This window comes from Zeugodacus cucurbitae, chromosome 6 (genome assembly GCF_028554725.1).
Source record: "Zeugodacus cucurbitae isolate PBARC_wt_2022May chromosome 6, idZeuCucr1.2, whole genome shotgun sequence".
NCBI lineage: Eukaryota > Metazoa > Arthropoda > Insecta > Diptera > Tephritidae > Zeugodacus > Zeugodacus cucurbitae.
In genome coordinates, this window is record NC_071671.1 from 54,452,322 (window position 1) to 54,471,612 (window position 19,291).

The following is a 19,291-nucleotide window of genomic DNA, read 5'->3' on the forward strand; positions in this document are numbered from 1 at the left end:
CTAAGGAATTTTCCACATGTGTGCATAGCATACACATAAGCTTGTTGGCATGATTGACCGGAAACTCTTTGCTTGAGGTTGCAGAAAGTTTCTCTCAGCCAACCACAAGTAAATTAATATGAGGAAAGTTTGAATAATGGAATTTTATCATGTTTTCATAAGTGAATAAAAGCGTACATATGCATGTGTAATATTGTTAATCTAAAACTTTGAGTGCCAGCAGAGAAAAGACAACACTCAAATGACTTTGAATGAGTCTAACAAATAGTTTTAATAAAATAATTAGGAAGTTAATGCCGTGAATAATATATAGAAGCACCTTTTAAATAATTAATAATTCAATAATTATGTAACTGAACTTATGCCTTACTATTTATATTATTACATATGCTTAAAGCTCTTCCTTTCACGTAGCCAAGTGATGAAATATCTATTTTTGCCTTTCCACACTTTTTTATATTTGTATGTTGGCAAACTTGTTTCAATGTCAAAAGTAAACAACTAAATAAGGCGTTGTAATTCTAAATATAAACAGATATCGCGGTTTATTGGGTTTATTGACCCGTGAAGCGTGAATTGGCACTATTTCACAGAAATGACATTCGGACATGGCGCACACGCAATCCAGTCAATGACAACCGCAACAAGTTTCGATTGCAGAGGCGGCAAATAATGCGTAGGTTTTTGAGAATTTCGTAATTTTATTCCTTGTGAGTTTGTGTAATTATATAATTGTATATACGTGTGTTTCTATATGTAACAATTTGCAAAGAGCAGTGTTTGATAATTTTGTTGTTTTTGCTTTTTGCTGCGGTTTTCGATTGTAACTTGGTACGGTTCGTAATTGTTAGTAGTTGTTACTCAAGGTGGAGATGAGCGAGAGAATATCTTCTTCTCCTTAAACCTCATCTAGTTAATAGAATATGTTATATATTTTATATTTATTTAATATAATCTATGTTTTTTGAATCTAATTGGTGGCCTTTTGGTATTTAAAATCATTTTTTTCTTTTGCCACGGAGGATAATTGAGTATCAGAAACAGACAAAAATCACAGATAGTCAGGTCTGGCGAACTAGGTGATTTAGTATTGGATTTTGCTTGTGCTTGTTGGAAGTCATCTCTTCCGAGAGCTTACGGCAAGACTTTCTATAGATAGACTATTTGATTCTAAATTAACAACTGAATTGTATTTAATCCAATCATAAGAGATTAAGAAGAAGATTTCTTCCAAGTTACTTCACTGTTACTGTCGTTAACAGAGGTAAAAGCTCCTAAGGGGGGTCATCTCATGTGACGACCTGTTTTTTAGTGATTTTTAAGAATTTTTTTTTATCTACGAGCAGTAAATAGATAGATCCTTATGTTTATTATCATTTATTAACATATATTTCGACAATATAAATATAAATTTTGAACTAAAAATATTGTGAATATAAGTTACAGCGTTCTGAACACCCCCGCATCGAAAAAATGGGCTCGGACTTTCTACACGATTCCGGCTATTATCGGAAACAAAAAAAGTTAGCGGCCTTTTAATTTGTAAGCTTAGATGTATGGAACGAAATTGGACTTTTGGACAATTGAAAAAAAAAATTGCGAACTTTGTGTTTTTTTAGTTTTTTGCTATGAAAAAATCGAAGTTTTTGGAATTTTTGATTAAGCGTTCCATGCGTTTATATGTGCTGAGTTCAACCCAAAATATTTCAAATCATTCGGTGAAATGGTTTTTGAGATACTATGGAGAAATGTTTGAAAAACACGGTTTGAATAAAAACGTGTTCAAAGTTTCCAGCTGCCAACTGAGCGCTCCGGACAGCTCCACTTTCTAACAGCTGTATCTTTAAAACGACTTCGAATTTCTAAAAATAACTTTAATGATTTCAAGATAGTAATTTATTTTTTATACCCAAATTTTGCTTTCGAAATAGTTTTTGAAACCACAACTTTATCCAGAAATTCTCTATATATTTTGTTTTTTACTCTTTAACTTATTTATCACATTTACATATAGTACATTTCTAATTAACTGATTATTATATTTTATATTCAATAAATAAGGAGGCTTAGCTTGGGATTCATGTCTTTCGTACCTCGCTACTACTCGACATAAAACCCTAAATTTTACACTCTTTAGAGTAATTTCAGAGTTGTATTTTCTATTTCCGAACTTTATTTTGAGTGACCTTTAGATTATCACAAGTTTATCCGAGTTTTTATTCGGATCTCAACCATCACGCTCTGAAATACAGCGACTGTATTGTCAGAAATAAAAAAAAATCCGTTTATTTCCGACAAACCTAACAAATATACTACACAAAAGGTCCCTTCAAATTACCTGCCTTCTATAAAAAACACTACTTTTTATCAATCAATTTGAAAACACTTTAAATTAAAATTCACTTGTAATTCGATTTTGTATTGAAATTATAGAAACCACAACAGTTCACAACAATGCATTGAGTTCAACTAGCTATTAATCTTCAGCATCAGCCACCACTTCACTCTTCACTATTCGAATTGTTGTTGTTGCCTTTAGAACGGCAATACTAATAAAATTGTGACCAATGAAAATAGTTTCGAATAGTACGAAATTGATTTTGAATTAATGCGGAAGCGCACGCCGCCGTTTGCTGTTAAGTTTCCATATAATGTATAGCTATATATATGAATGTATATGTGGTGAGTTGCAATGTGAAGCCACCTGGCTTCATCTGCTGCAACAATTCAATTTTGAGTGGTGTCGAGTGCTGTGCCATATTAATTTCTGATCATGTTGTTATCGCAGCCCCATGCATGCTAACATATGGACACGTGTATCGAACAATATAAGCATTTCCGCTTAGTGTGTTTATGTTTATGATAATCAAATATTATTTTTGATGCAACGCATTCAATAATGTGCATTCGAATTTCCGCGTTGCAGACGTTAAGTGGTTTGCGGATCAATGAACAAGTGTACAGTGTGCACCAGATAGCAGGAACTAATATTGGATGAGGAATTATGAAACCAAAAGCGATTATTGGAAGCTTCTGTTGTAAAATTGATTTCGAACTCTTACTTGTATAGACTACAAAACTTTATTGTTTGCTTTATGGCGCGCTCACTGTAATCGATTATATGCAAATTTGCACATGCTTTTGATGCATTTTTGTGCTTGTCATGCTTCGATATTCCCACAAATATGTTGCCAATGCGCTTATTTTGCGCATATCGGAAGCCTTCTAACATCCAGTGTACACTAATATCAACGTAATTGTTGGGCGCTAAATAAGTCTATTAAAATGAACGGAAACTATTATTGCATATATCTACATAATCAATTAGTAATTAAATCCAATAATTGCAATCAAAATCGTAGTCACATATATATGAGGTGTGTTCAAAAAATGTGGAAAATTTCAAATTTTGAAAAAAATAATACCTTCATTCGACTACATTAAAGTGGACGTCCTCGAAATAGTCCCCTTTCGATAATATGCACTTATTTCAGCGCTTCTTCCAATAATCGAAAAAACTCTCCATTTAGATTTTTGGAATAACCTTTAGCTCTTTCAGTTATTTAAGGTTTCCTTTATCTTTGAAAATAGAAAAAAATCAAATGGAGTCATGACTGACGAATTTGAAGGCTGGGCCATCATTACGGTTTTGTTTTTGGCTAAGGATTCACGAACCAGCAGTGAAGTTTGTACTTTTAAAACTCACCAAGCTCATACAAACACGTCTAACCGATTGAAATTTTATCTTGCTTTAGGGGCAAGTATATCACGATAATACAAATTAAAAGAAAATTTTGACTTGTGAACAAAATTCCTGTTATTTTATGAACACTATAATTGTCCAATCATTGGTGTCTTAGCTTTGGAGTAATTTGCTGAATGTGCAGCAATATTATGAAACGAACAATTTAAAAACAACTTTACTTTTAGAACAAGAGATTTATAGAGATAACTGAAAATAATAAAAAATTTCACTGTTGAAATCCAACTCTTTGTAGAGTAAATGCAGATGTTATACTATATAAAATGCTGATTGCAATTAAAAAATATGTGATGCCGTCTTAGAGTAGTGGCCTTTTTTGACTTTCTAAGACATTTTGGCTTTAAGGTTTTAGTCGATGCGTATGAGATAAATGGCTCAAAACCCATTGAACTATGTTATTTGGTAGAACCTTGTTTTTTCACTTTTCTTGTCTAAGTATCAGGTCCAATTTGTGGTTTACACCTTGATAGCATCCGTCAAATGGATGGTCCTAAATATTTTAACCGATTTCGAATGGTCGTTGGGTTTTAACAGAAGAAATACTTATGAAACAAATACGTGTGAAGGTTTACAATATTTCAATAAAAAAAAATATCTTTGTCGGAGCACAATCGAACTTGAATTCTCTTGTATTGGTAGATTGAGTACTCTCGTGCGAGTTTTCAACCAACTCAACGTTGACACCCTTACTGATCCATGGTTGTAGTATAGAACATTGCAGTTTTTTTATTAAATTTGCTGTTAACAATGTAATAGTCGGTTATTAATATTAGAAGCGATAGTATTAGGCAATAAATATGAATATTGAGGATTGACTTAACAGGAAGTTCACTTATACGATTTTATACGTATTTCGCATTTTGTGAATCCAATAGTCCTATGGGTATAGCCAGTGCCAGATCCAGAAACATTTTTTGGAGGAGTTTTACGAAAAGTTTTATTACTCAACGTATTTGTAATATAGCAGTTCCCTCGCGAAAATTCAGTTATTACAGGGCACGTTTTTTTTTTTTGGTATTTTTCCCAAAGTACGAATTTGACGCTAAAAAAGCTCGAGAAATATTTTCTTTTTATGAAAGGGTGATAAACTGTTCAGAACAAAACTTTCTTGCGGAGGTGAAAATGTGGAAACAGCGAACTTCAGGCAAGCAGCATTAGAAGCAGTGCACAAAAGGTCTTTAGGGAATATTTTCAAGATTTTGCGCATTTTGGCGTTATTGCCTGTTTCAATAGCATCACCGGAAAGAAGATTTTCAAGTTTAAAGAGAATCAAAACCTATTTACGACAGGTCAAGATAGGCTTAATGGTCTAGCATCAATGAATATTCATAGGGATATTGATCTGTCAGTTGATGAAATACTAGAAGAATTCTTTCAAAAACCAAGGAAAATATAACATGGAATGTGAGATCCCGTGTAATCCTCAATTAATCACTGAGCTTCAGCGATACTGCTTGTACAAATGTAGAGAAAGTTCGAATTATATGAATAACAACAAAAATCTTGTAACTTATTATAATTGCTTATAATTTGATGTGATTTTTTTATCAATAACCTCATTCCAAACCCATATCAACAAACATATATTTTTCTCTGAGTTTAGGGGCTGTTTTAACACCAAAAACCCCCCGTGGATCCGCCACTGGGTATAGCTCAAGCAAGCTCAAGGTTTAATCAAGCCAAGATGTGTATCAATCACCGCATTGGCAAGATTTCAAATAGTTAATAATATATACTACATGCATACATAAAATATAAGAACATATGTATGAGCTGGTCACTTATTGCAAAATATATGTATCTAATTGTCTCCCACTTCAAAAGTCAAGCACATTTGTTTGGTTATCTAAGTGTTTCCGGTTCTTAACACATGTAGCTGTACCACATATAAATCCTACCGTTGAAATTATGCGCCTCAAAACACATACCTGAATATATATAAGTATATATACATTTGTAGACAATTTCAAATCGACTTGTTAAGTGTGGTTGCGCTGGTAAATTGCCAGCCAGCTCAGTTGGACAACAACTGTGTGCATGTTCTCTCTTCAAGCGTTTAGTGTGGTTTATATGTGGACATGTGCAGGTGTATATGCTTAGTGCTTTGAAGCTGCAATAATTTACCGTTGCACGGATGCAAGCGCTTGTTTATTTGTACAGTTAAAACTTATGTGTTTTGGGAGAATTTGGTTTGCGTCTCTATACGCTCTGGCAATATTAGCTGGATTTGTGCTTGACAAACACAAAGTGAATATAACAAAACATGACTAAGCGTAACGGAAGCGGAAATTTCGTATTAAAATGACAAATTGAATATACTAGTTTGGCAAAAAGCGAAATGTGATTAAAGCTTAATTTAAGATTGCTTAAATATAATAAAAAAAAATACAAATTTGTATCTGTTCTTCCTTATAAATTTATATTTTCATACCGATAATTTAATATTAGCGATTTATATAACGGTATTTATGTTTATAAAAAATGCAAATATAATAATACAGTATTCTTTCCACTAAGCGCTATACAAATGAAAAATCATTCTTCGGCGACACTTCATTATCACCATCAGTGCTGGCGTCAATCGAGCAGAGATTGCACGCATAAATTTGCAACTTCATCTCGCAGCGATAAGTCACGCTTGTCTATTGTTGTTGTAGTTGTGACAGACGCACATAAAGTGCAGCGGTGTAGACAGGAGCAGCAACAACAAAAGAAATTAGAAAAATTATCATACATTCACAAGCAACCACAAATACATATATTCCAGCAGGAATTAGTAGTCATGTCAGCATTTTGTCGAAATTATAACAACAACACAACACAAACACACACCGCAACTTGGTGCCAATGAAGCTGTTTTTTGAGTGGTTGTATACATGTACTTGTTGTTGCTGTTGTTATGAGTTCGGTGTGTCTCAAAACTGTATCGCAGTTCGTTCATTGCAAAGTGGAGGTTCGGACCAGCAGCACAATTTCGTGGCGCAAACAATGGCATACGCAATAATTGTGTCATGGAACAATAACATCGCTGGAGCAGCCAGCAAATTGTGGAACAAAAATGTTTTCGCATTTCTCGCTTTTGCTGGAAACAATGAAGTGTGTAACGCAGCAATGCGTTGAATTGCACATGGAAAATAAAATAGTGAAATTCCAAACATGTCGCAGACAATTTTTGCATTCCCAAAAACGTATAAAAGCTCTGTGAGGGAATGAGGTTGGGTGTATGTGTGTGCATGAGTTAGAATTCACTTGGCATTGACTGCCGAAATGGTGGTTGTAGGAAATTGTGTGCGAGTTTTTATTAGATGCACAGTGGTTTAGTGTTGAATAAAAAGTGGATAAAAAATTTTTAGTAAAAAGTTTAAAATTAAGAATTGATTATAACAAAGTGTATAAAAAATCTTTAGTATTTTTTGGTAAAATTAAAAAAAAAAATCATTAAGAAAAAAATTTAATAAATATGTGGTACTAGCAGACCGCTCCGGCCTCGCACGGGTTTAAACAAATATTTCAAAAGTTATAAGTTTTTACTCACTTATACACACTCCCATATATATGGATGTATTTTCCCGTTTCTTGCGTGGGTTCATATAAAAAAGTAAAATGAGGAAAATTCTAACATGAAATTATATTTTATTTGTAATGAGCTAAAACTTGATTAAGACCTCCAGTCTTTGGTGTCCGTTGTCTTTCTCTCTAATTATGAAGGCGTTGGGAACACTCAGAGTGCGACGACCTAGTGTGATCTTGTATATTTCTAATATTTTGTTCTTCAACCCGCTGCACACGCTCCGTACTCGACTCTCAAGATTGTGACATTTTTTTCAGCAAGCAGCTGCGAGCGCTTGTTACTCGACTCTCTGGCACGGGATTGCGATGCGAAGAGAATGATTTGCAGGACGATTTTCAGTTTCAGATTAAGATTCTCCATCACGGAGTCTTTTTGATACCCTTACCTGGGAACTATTTGAAGAAAGTAGAGATTCTAGCAAGTAGTTTTCCAATGGTGAAAGAATTTTTGAAATCGGCACAGTAGTTTTTGAGTTTATTCATTACAAACATACATACATAGTCTTCCTCTTTATACTAGTAGTTTAGATAAAGTCAAATATGGTAAATTTATATCAGAATTATTATTATCAAAGGGTAACATAACAAAAAAGCTTTTGGCCGGTTAATATTCGGTTCAATTCAGTTAGACCTCGACTAGACCGCGACGTACCACATACATTACCGCCTGCAATGAATTCCAACAGGATACTACCTCTTGCTTGCCCAACAAAACCTACTCATCTAACACCCTGCTCCCTATGAACCGACCTCCAAGCAGGAGATATCAATAGATTTTATTCTGAATTTCTAGAGATTTGTTTATTATTTCAAAGGATAAATTAACTTGGAACGCTGTTGACCCAAACTACTTTTTGAAAATTGAAGAATATTGTGAAATAGTAGTAGAGATAGTAGTCGCAGTTTCTGGAAACTTTTAAAAGTTGACTTGAAAATATGTCTAAAAAGCAATATAATAAATAGAAATGTAAATCTTTTATTGCATCAAACTCTTAGGGAGCACTTGGGAATATCAGGTCAGCTAATGACTTCGCATCGAAGTCGCAATTTCAATTTTGATTGCTGACAAAAATAGGAGCGTGATTTGTCACTTCATATAGACCTTTTGGATATATAAATATTTATGAATTAATTTTTTTGATATCTCCATCAAATGCATTTTATGTCCATACAAAATTATTTAGTTGAATTCTTTGATATTTTCATCTCGGTTTTGACAGCCTCTTTCGTCAGATTATACTTCGCTTATCATTTATGAATAGTTGCTCCATCTGAAGTGGAGTTGGAATGGCACTAATCAAGCTAGTTTTTGTGTTATTAACCATTTTTCTTTTAAAATTACAGTAGTTTTCCGAAATAACGAATGTTCACTTTAACGAAAACCGCTTATAACGAACAAGCAAATTTTTTACATTGAGTACCTTAAATAACGAACATCGGAGATTTGTAAGTACTCGGTTTAACGAACAACATGAAGAAGATATATGAAGAAAGAGAAAAAAATCAAATAACTTCGAACCAGAATTAAAAATGAAACTTGAAAAAATTAAAAAAATTGTGCAAATTGAATTTTATAACAAGTAAGGTAAGACTAAGTTCGGGTGTAACCGAAAATTTTATACTTTCGCAATTTATTTATTTAACTTTATTTATATTATATAATACACAATTTGACCCACATATTCGTCATATATATTGTATAAAGTCCATTGAAAGTTGGAAACCATAATATTAGGTTAGAAGCACCGAGGACGGACCTCGTGTTCGATATATGGGGCCTTGAAAACCTATGGTCCGATTCCGGCGATTTTTAGAATGGGGCTGCCACACTATAAATGTAGTATATGTGCAAAGTTCTGCACCGATATCTTCACTAGTGCTTACTTTATATATTGTAAAGTTAACGATTCAGATTGCCTTCAAAGTTCTGGTATATTGGACGTAGGCGTGGTTGTAAAGCGATGTGGCCTATTTTCACAACATATCATTGGGATGTAAGGAAACTATTACAAACCAAGTTTCATTGAAATCGGTCGAGTAGTTCCTGAGATATGGTTTTTGACCCATAAGTGGGCGATGTCACGCCCATTTTCCATTTTGTAAAAAAATCTGAGTGCAGCTTCCACCTGCCATTTCTTATGTGAAATTTAGTGTTTCTGACGTTTTTCGTTAGAGAGTTAACCCACTTTTAGTAATTTTCATACTAACCATTGTATGTTATTATCCGATTTCTTTCATTTTTGGACTGTATTAAGAAGTGGCTAAAAAAACGACTCTAGAAAGTTTCCTTGATATAGCTTTAGTAATTTGCGAGAAATGTACAAAAAACTTGGTAAAGGGCGGGGCCACGCCCACTTCCCCAAAAAAATTACATCCACATATGCCCCTTCATAGTGCGATCTTTCATACTAAATTTTACTTCCATAGCTTTATTTATAGCTTAGTTATGGCACTTTAATTGTTTTCGGTTTTCGCCATTTTATGGGCGTGGTAGTGGTCCGATTACGCCCATTTTCGAACTTAACCTTCTTATGGTGCCAAGAAATACGTCTACCAAGTTTCATCAAGATATCTCAATTTTTACTCAAGTTACAGCTTGCACGGATGGACGGACAGACGGACGGACAGACAGACATCAGGATTTGAACTTTTCTCGTCACCCTGATCATTTTGATATACATAACCCTATATCTAACTCGTTTAGTTTTAGGACTTACAACCAACCGTTATGTGGACAAAACTACAATACTCTCGTAGCAACTTTGTTACGAGAGTATAGAAAAGCTTAAAATTATTGATCAGTACCGAATGGAAATATAAGTGAAGAATTTATTGGATTTCAATTGTTTTGTTACCGTACTTTCTTTCTGATTTCTTTTTTCAAAATCTCGATCCTATCGTCATCTAAAACGCTATATCTTATGATCTTTATTAGTGCTATTTCTTATTGTGTTAAAGACTTCTACTTGACTACCTGACTTCGAAACATGTGGATTTCATCCTAGTAATGAACTTTTACCGAAACGGAATGCATTTATCATCAACATTATATATTATTAGTAAATAATAACGATATGGAAAGGAAACCAAATACAACCCACTGTGCAACTATTCGTCAATTTGTTGGCGCTGCGATGTGCCCATTCATTTGTTCGCCTATTTCTAGCTTAATTCGTGCAATCATTCCGCTCACCGAGTACACCAGACGATTGAATGGCTGTGGCTTGGAATAGCCACGCAGCAATGTCAAACACACAGGTTTCCACGCGCCGTGTCGATCTTTATGTTGGTAAACAAAGTCTAGGAAGCCGTATGGACAACGCATAGAGTCAGCCAGGCTGTCAGCCAACCTCGCCTCGTCGCTAAACTAGTACATACGATGAGTGTCGGCGCCCGCAGCCAAAACGGGTGCTAATAAAAGCTTTTGCATACTAAACGCTTGTGCAGCAGGCAACCGGTTTGATAAATTTTACACTTCTATTTACTCATACAAGTAAAGCTGCCGCCCAAAATTACAATATTATGCTCTAACATCTCTTCTTCAAATCGCTGGCTGTTTGCTCGCCTGGTTGCACACATCCACCAAACTGATATCTCTATATTATCACAGATGCTATCGTCGCGGCGCCTTGGGTACCACTACTACTACTTCCACTTCTACCACAGTTACAACATAACGGCACGCTGACATTATAAACTTTAATTAAACATAAAGTGAGCGTAGAGGAATACAGGAATACAGCATCCTGCCGCTTCACAGCGAGTCCTGTGTCATGTAATGCCTGTCTTGCCGTGCAGCAGCTGTTTTGGCGGCTCCGGACTCCGGAGAGCCATACCAGTCAACTAAATAAGCGTATTAGCATTACCAGCGAGTAGCACAAGCCCCCAACTGTTCCGGTTACTATGCTCGTGTGTAGTTCGATTTGTGGTTGCTGGCGCCGAGTAGATGCTCCAGTGGACAGAGCTTTGAAGCAACATAAACATACATACATATACGTATATATGGGTGTGTGTGTTACATATTAAGCCATTGAAACTGGTCCAGCTTCCGGGCATTAAATGCTATTTACGTGGCGCCTACTGTGTTTGTGTGCATATGTAAACATGTATGTTTGTATGTATATAAGCATGTAACGTTATGCTGGCACATGAATCCTTGCCGCCATCATTCTAACGCCATGTTTTCGGAATACGAGTATATGGAAAATGTGGCGAAGCATTCAAATGTTTGGCGAATTCTTCAATATGTAAGCGAATATGGCAGCAAGGAGTTACGTTGCCTGCAAATTATGGCAGGGAATAATAATGTACTATATGCATACATATATATATGTGCTCCTTGGTCGACTTCAAATTGTGTGTGCGGGAAATTATGGTAAGTATGTAAGCTTATAAACACATATTTACATACATACCTACGTGTACCTAAACGTTTAATGAGTGAGTGACTGATTCAATATATGCGGTAAGAATTTAATAGTTAATTTAATAATAATATAATAGAAACTGGTAGATAATTAACTTTAATATTATTAGAAGTACCGTTCATTATACTCATGAAGCCAAATTATTCTGATAACAATTGATAATCTACTGCAGTACCTACACAGCAAAGTTTGGCTGATCGACGCCCTCATATAAGGGGTTGGAAGTAATTATGAAATTCTGGTTCATCTTTGGTATGATACTACAGATTTTTAGAGATTATTATTCTCAGAAGTAACAGCGAATGATATATCATGAATGAACTATAATCGGAATACCTTTGCTGAGGGTGTTCGTCGCGTTTTTTTGCACTACTAGGGCTCACCACGATGTTCTACATAATCTTACCCACGGCGTAGATCCGATTACGTAACCTGAATGGACCTGGCGACAATAAGCAATCAGCTACCGACCCTTAAATGAAAATCGACGCCGTAAATGGAAGTGGATCAGCCACACTTTGCTAAAACCTCACGACGACATTAGTAGAACATCGCTAGTTTTAATCATTAAGGAAGCCGAAGACGCTGGAGACCAGCCAAAACCTGGAGACGGGAAGTCGAAGCAGAAGCAGAGAGAAGAGGTTATTCTTGCAGAGAAATTAAATTTCTAATCGTGAGACCCATCATTCATTAGTGGATGATACTCGACCGAATAGACCATGACCAGCACGAAGTGAAGAAAATATAGCAGCCGCAGCTGAGAGTGTATTCACGTTTTGGTCCGGTCGATTGAGCGTGATATTACACCCTTGGACTTTTTCCTGTGGAAATATGTAAAGCCTAAAGTCTATGCGGACAATCTCGCTTCGATTCAGACCTTGGAGCAAAACATGACGTGTATCATTCGGCAGTAACCAGTCGAAACGATCGCATGAGTCATCTAAAATTGGACTCAACTGATGGACCAACTGAGACGTAGCCGCGGAAATAGATAATTTTTAGAAAATAAATGAAAAATAATGTTATTTCGAATGATAATAAACATTCCTCATTATATTTGAATTTTCTGTGTTTTTTCTTAAAATAAAGTAGGGAACCTTGAAATGGATCACCATTTAAAATATTTTTTGCCGCTACAAGAAAAACTATTTCATTTTTCAGAGCACTAAGCAGCTACTTTGGAGACAACTCCGTGGAACCGTACACAATCGATGAAGTCTATTCTAATCGAAACGGAAATTTCGCACGAAACTAAAATAAACTCCCAAAATCATCCGGACCCACCCTCCGTGGTTCTTTGTGAATTTTTACAGTTTCTGTCCATCAATAGTGCACTATCAATAAAAAATGGTTGAAGAAACTAAATATTACTCCAATTGAGGCCTAGTATAAATGCCATCTCAGATATATCAGTCCGTTATAAATATTTATATCAGATAGACGTAACTAGAAATTGGATTCATTGTCTAAAAAAGACATAAATAATACTGTCTTATGAAGACATTAGCAAGCAACAAGATCGGAACCAACCTGAACATAATTATGATCACAGGGGGTTATGAGGTGTTGTCTCCGGCATTATTCAAAACAATTGTATCAAAAAGAGTTTATGTGAAAAGGTTTGAAAATAATTGGAATATTTCTTTCAAGTATTTTATTATTTTATAAAAACGTCCGGTAATATTGGCCTACAACTTTGCTTCCGCCGTTTTCCAATATATGTCTCTAGGCTCAAGCACTGGTCTATTAAATCGTCTTATATCGATGTTGGACATTTATGTCAACATTAACCCAACAAAATATTTGTAGAGATCTGTTTGCATCCCAAACTTATTCTCAAAACTGAAAATGTCACTTTTTGAGCCGAATTCTCGACATTTGCGGGATATTTTGCTTTTCTTTTTTAATTCCAAGAAAAGTGCGGCTGAGGCTCATCGACATTTTCAACCGTTTTTATAAAAAAAACTTAAATTTACAAAAAAAAAAAAACGGCGGAAGCAAAGTTGTAGACCTAATAGAATGCGCTCTTCATGTGCATTGTATATTGTTAGCTCTTCTACAAAGTCTCAATATACGTATCTCTTCTTTTTAAAGAAATTTTCCAAGGTGTGAATAATAAATAGTTCTTTATTCGATTTTCGCTCAAGGAATTAATGAAATTAAAATTTTCGGATAGTTCAGCTTACCGTTAGATTTCAAGAAACTGGAAAAATCGTGCTGTAGATCCAGAATCCCGACTTTAACAACGCGAATAATGTTTTACTTAAGAGTGAGTAGCTGTCAGAATTGTCAATATGTATGCTAACTGCACATAATATTGATTGGAAACATAATACTTTTGGCACAGATCCAAGTGCTCAGTGATTTCAACATCACATTTTGTGAGAAAAGTTGTAATTTTTAGAATAATAATTTTCTATCTTCATGTTTCTACAAGTTAAACAATGAAACCACAAAAATTAATGCTTTTGGCTAATCAGAACTCCTTCTTTAATTGTAACAAAATTTCAGAGTGCCATTAGATCTTGTCCCCTAAACATATAATTAAATAAAGCGCTGTTAAAATGCGCAAAACACAAGCGTCTTATTAAATTAACAACACAATTTCAGACAGCTGACAATAATTGTAACGCAACTCGACTGGATTAACATTAACCAATGAAGCACAAAAGCGGAGTGAAGCGAAATAAGAGAGCAAAGCTCCTTCAATCATTTTGACATTGATATGCAGCATTTTGTTGTTCCATGTATTTATTTTAATACTTTCTCAGAATATTTACTAGGGCTTTGTTTGCATTCTAAAGGTCCTTGACATTCGGAACAAAAATTCAGTGTGGGATAATGACTTATGCACAACAAATAAACTGGTAACTGGCTTGGCAACCAATAGAAAACAAAAAGGAGAAAAAAATAAACAATTGATAGCAGACGTACAGTAAGAAAATTATACATATACAAGCACATACATATTAATAGCAACACTTAAGTACACAAGGCAGATATTGATGCATATATATTCACTAAAACATATTTACATTTTAGTACAAAGAGCGCATTTGATATCGAAATACACCGCAAAGCAAGCGAGCAGGCAAGCGAGTGTAATACGCTTTTTGTTCGTGAACAAAACGTGCTGTTTGACAAATAAATAAAACGTTAATAGAATTGCGTTCAACGACTGCGTAAAACAGGAGGCGTCGTCATTCGATGAGGCAGACACTTTATGGACACGCGCCGTTGAAAGTAATTCCTAAGGATTACTAACGGCTTGCCTATATACATGCATATAGTATATATCGCATTGCTCACTTCTGGCGCTGGCTCTAATCGTTGCGGGTGGTGCGTTGCAAGGTGTTTGGCGGCATGCTACAAATTAAATGAGCATTGCAAATAGCAAGCAGTTTATTTGTATTTGTATTTGACTACCACTTTTTTCGCCTTTTCTATTCTATTGACAGGCGTGCTTGAGTGTTTGTAGCGCGTAGCTGGTGTGCGGATAAATACAATATTATTCATGCCACAATCGACTAATGAGCTTGAATACAAAACAGACTAAATACCGTTTGGGTTAGATTTTGGTAATGGAAGGGGGTGTCGGAATTTCTTTGCTGTTAGATACTGGAAATATTTAATTTTGAGTTGATTAGAAGGTAATGTTGTGATAATTTGAATTTAAAGGGGTTGGGAAATTTCTGGTAATAACTCAAAATGTTTGAAATTTATTATGAGAAAAATTATTGTTCAATTTTATTTATTAAAAGGTAGAGTATATTTTTTTAACGTAAATCAATATTGGAAATTTTAGAAATTTGAACACAATCACGCCTATTTTGCATGAATCTATATATTTTTTTGAGGTATTTTTGATATGTGGTAACTTCCAGTCATTCAAATGCTTCTCTCTCAACAAAAGTTGCTAAGAGAGTATTATAGTTTTGTTCACATAACGGTAGTTTGTAAATCTTAAAACTAAACGAGTTAGATAAAGGGTTATGTATATGAAAATGATTAGGATGACGAGACGAGTTAAAATCCGGGTGTCCTTTCGTCCGTATGACCGTGCAACGGATAACTTATGTAAAAATTGAGATATCTTGACGAAACTTGGTACATATGTTCCTTGGGACCGTGAGGAGGTTGGTATTGAAAATGGGCGAAATCGGACAATTGCTACTCAGATTTTTTTCAATGAAAATCGGTACATAATACTTTATAGATACCCTGATAACACGGATGAAAAATGAGTAAAATCGGTTAACAATCACGACTAATTTCCATATAACTCAATTTTGAATTCCATCTGATTCCTACATTTTATAATATATACATAAGGAACCAATGAAGATAGTGGAATAAAACTTTACACTAATACTGCATATCATCCGTGGTCTATAACCCCCGGATATCGAAAATGAAGAACTTAGTGTCTAAGCTAATTATTCATCGAAAATATCGATAACTCTCAGATATTTTAATGTAATTCAGAGAATTTATTTTATTGTTTTCTTCTAATAGTGTGTCTCAGTTCTAAAAAAGATTAAAATCGGGGCATAACTTCCCCTAGCTTACATATACCCAATTACAGGTTTTTCAAAAATACGGTGGGCTTTATTCCGCATATATCGGTCAATATGTGAGATATATTAGCAAAATTCAGTGAGCATATAATCTTGTATATAATGTATGTTGGTGGTGAAAATGAGTGAAATCGGTTCAAGAATTACCTCAGCCCTCATACACTATATACAATGATTTTTGTTATTCTAGTGGATTTTATGCCGAATATATGGATTAAATTGTGTGTTATCTTAATAAAAATAAAGGAATACATTTCGAGAGTATAAAATGTCCGGTTGCATCTGAAATTAGCCTTTCCTTATTTGTTTTATTTTCCCTTCAAAAGATCCCACTGGGATTAGACTGTGAAAGCTAATGCACCATTTTCCCGAGCTCGTCGGAAATGATCTCGCAATGGCTGAATTTTTAATTTTGTGTATCTTTTAGACAGTATATTAATATTTTATGGAATGTTGGCCGGTTTTGCCGGATGGAAACCCATTTGACTCCTTAAGTATGTACAAAATATGAGATTGTAGGTCCTAAAAGTGAAATTTAAATTTAGATACACATATACACATATCCCAATATAGTTCAAACTCTTCCGAAGATACCATTTATACATTAAAATGATAGACTTTATATGATCAATATGTGAGGGATTTTAATGAAATGAAGATGAGCAAGTTTTCTTAAGCAAAAAAGGGTTCAGTGTCACAGATGATTAAAATCAGTATAGACTTTTTCCCTAGCCTTCATGTATCGGATATGGAAATCTCTGTTCTTTCGGTCCACATTAAATCTTATATAACAAAGAAAATAGGAGACATTTTAATGAAATTTGGGTAACATATATTTCATCAGTACCAATAGTAAATATTTTGGATACAAAGCAAGATATCTCAACAAACCAACTTCGTGGCCTATAACTAAATTAATCTAATATCGATATAATTCAACCGTCTGCTATTCTTATAAAATGCAATAGTATCCAATCTTCGTCTACAGCACGAATTTATCATTTTTTTCAATAGTATATTCAATAGTTTTTTCAATAGTATATTAATAGTATATTTTTTTTTCAAGTCCTGATAAACAATTTTTTCAGCCCTTGAGTACATAAACCTTTTTGATATGAGTATATAACCAAAGGATTTAACCACTCAATCAAAAAATATATATATACACCTCCTGCTGAAGGCAAGATTTTGTGCATATTATTCGCATGAAACTCAATAAACAAAGATCCCGAATAGTTGAAATCGGTAGAAATCTATTTATTTATATACTTATAAAAATTCATACAAGGCGTGTTCAAAAAATAACGGGAATTTTATTACTTTGTTGTCGCCTTTAAAATAATCCCCTTTCGATAATTTGCAACTAGTATATCTGCGCTTTTTCTAATCGTCGAAAGATTTAATGAAACAATTTCACAATTCCTACATATATATACAATAGGAGCAAGTGCTGCTATTAATATGATAGATCTAGGAAAATAGGTTACGTCCCATGTGAGATCTTTAGTGGAAAGATCTTGTCACACAATTGACCACAATTTTGTCTATCCCTATAAAATCGAGGCCGTGATTTGTTGTTTTATCACAATGAAAAGGGCAGAAAAGAAAATGTGCACAACTAGAAAGGAGTCACTGGGCACGATACTCACAAGGAATTGCATATGAATTCCTAATTTCTTCTCAGCTTTTTATGCGTAAACTTTATGGAGAATTGTACTTAATTACTTAATTAACATTCATATAATTTAAATGTCGCTGTAAAGATGCGGAGAGAAGTGGATACCACCGAACAACTACCGGTAATATAACACACAACACATTTCAGAATTACTTTTACTACACACATAAATAAACACCCGAAATATTTTGCATAATTTTTACGATTAAAAGAATATGCGAAATTCTAACACACGCTGCTGGCGTACGCCCATAAATAGGCGAAGGCAGCAATTATAAAAACTGGCGAAAAATATACAATTTTATTTGTACTTACCACTGGTGTAAATAAATGAAGGACGCGAAGTATGAATACGGCCGTAAGAGGCTAGGCTGCTGCTATTGAAAATATGCGTTGTTTTGTTGTCGTTTTGTTTTTGTTATTGCTAGCTAGCTGGCTGACTGGCTAGCTGTCAGTGGCACAACCCACTCGACGATGAGAACGGCTCGTGTTACTTTGATAGCGCTCCTGGGTATGCTTGCGCTCACACTATAACGTTTTCGCGCGCTCTCTCCTTCTTTCTTTCTCTCTCTCTTTCAATTGTATTGTATGCTTTCAAAGTACATTCGCTATTTTGTAATTGTTGTTATGGTACTTGTGCTCGCACAATCAGCTGTCAGAATGGTAAGGATATTGTTTTTAAACCATTTGGCAAAAAAATTATATGATAAAAATAAAGCCGAAAGGAAATGATGAAGAATGTGGGGTTAAACATAAAATTTGGCAATGGCAAACAAACAGACGTGAGTACACAATATACACATCGTATTTTTAGCACACTTTTAGGCGGTTTGGCATGTTGTATTTGCCGCCTATTTTACGCGATACACTTTTGAATGAACCTACACTAACATATTTGCTCGAGGATTTTTTTTACTTTAAATGGGTGTGCGAAAATATATCACATGAGTGTGTCTGACCGTTTACCGTTTAACACTTTCTATTTTTATCTCAAAATATTTTTCAATATTTTTTTTTCAATTCTTAAAAGCTTTTGCTTGTTTTCAGAAAAATCACACCAACTTCCACTTCAAATCTCCACTTCCACTATCATTTCCTCTTACCTTCAACAACACTCGCACACACAACGAATTGGGTCACATTTTATGCGATTCCTTGCCGTAATAACATAATCCCGCACTTCACATTAATTTCACACAATCTTCTTTTGTGCACTGCTTAGCTGTAATCAGAAAATGGCTTTTAGGCTTTTCTTTAAAGTTTCTAATTCACTTTA

The 19,291-nt window shown here is 34.6% G+C and overlaps 1 protein-coding gene across 3 annotated transcripts in view; it reads right to left on the reverse strand.

Moving 5' to 3' along the window:
- LOC105219210 (gamma-1-syntrophin) overlaps positions 1 to 19,291 on the reverse strand; it is a 149,409-nt gene that overhangs the window by 77,686 nt on the left and 52,432 nt on the right. For all 3 annotated transcript variants that reach the window (XM_054233650.1, XM_054233649.1, XM_054233648.1), the window contains exons 4-5: positions 19,119 to 19,237; positions 18,331 to 18,667 (exon numbers count right to left, since the gene is read on the reverse strand). The gene's annotated coding sequence lies outside the window, so the exon portion shown is untranslated. The remainder of the gene's footprint in view (positions 1 to 18,330; positions 18,668 to 19,118; positions 19,238 to 19,291) is intronic.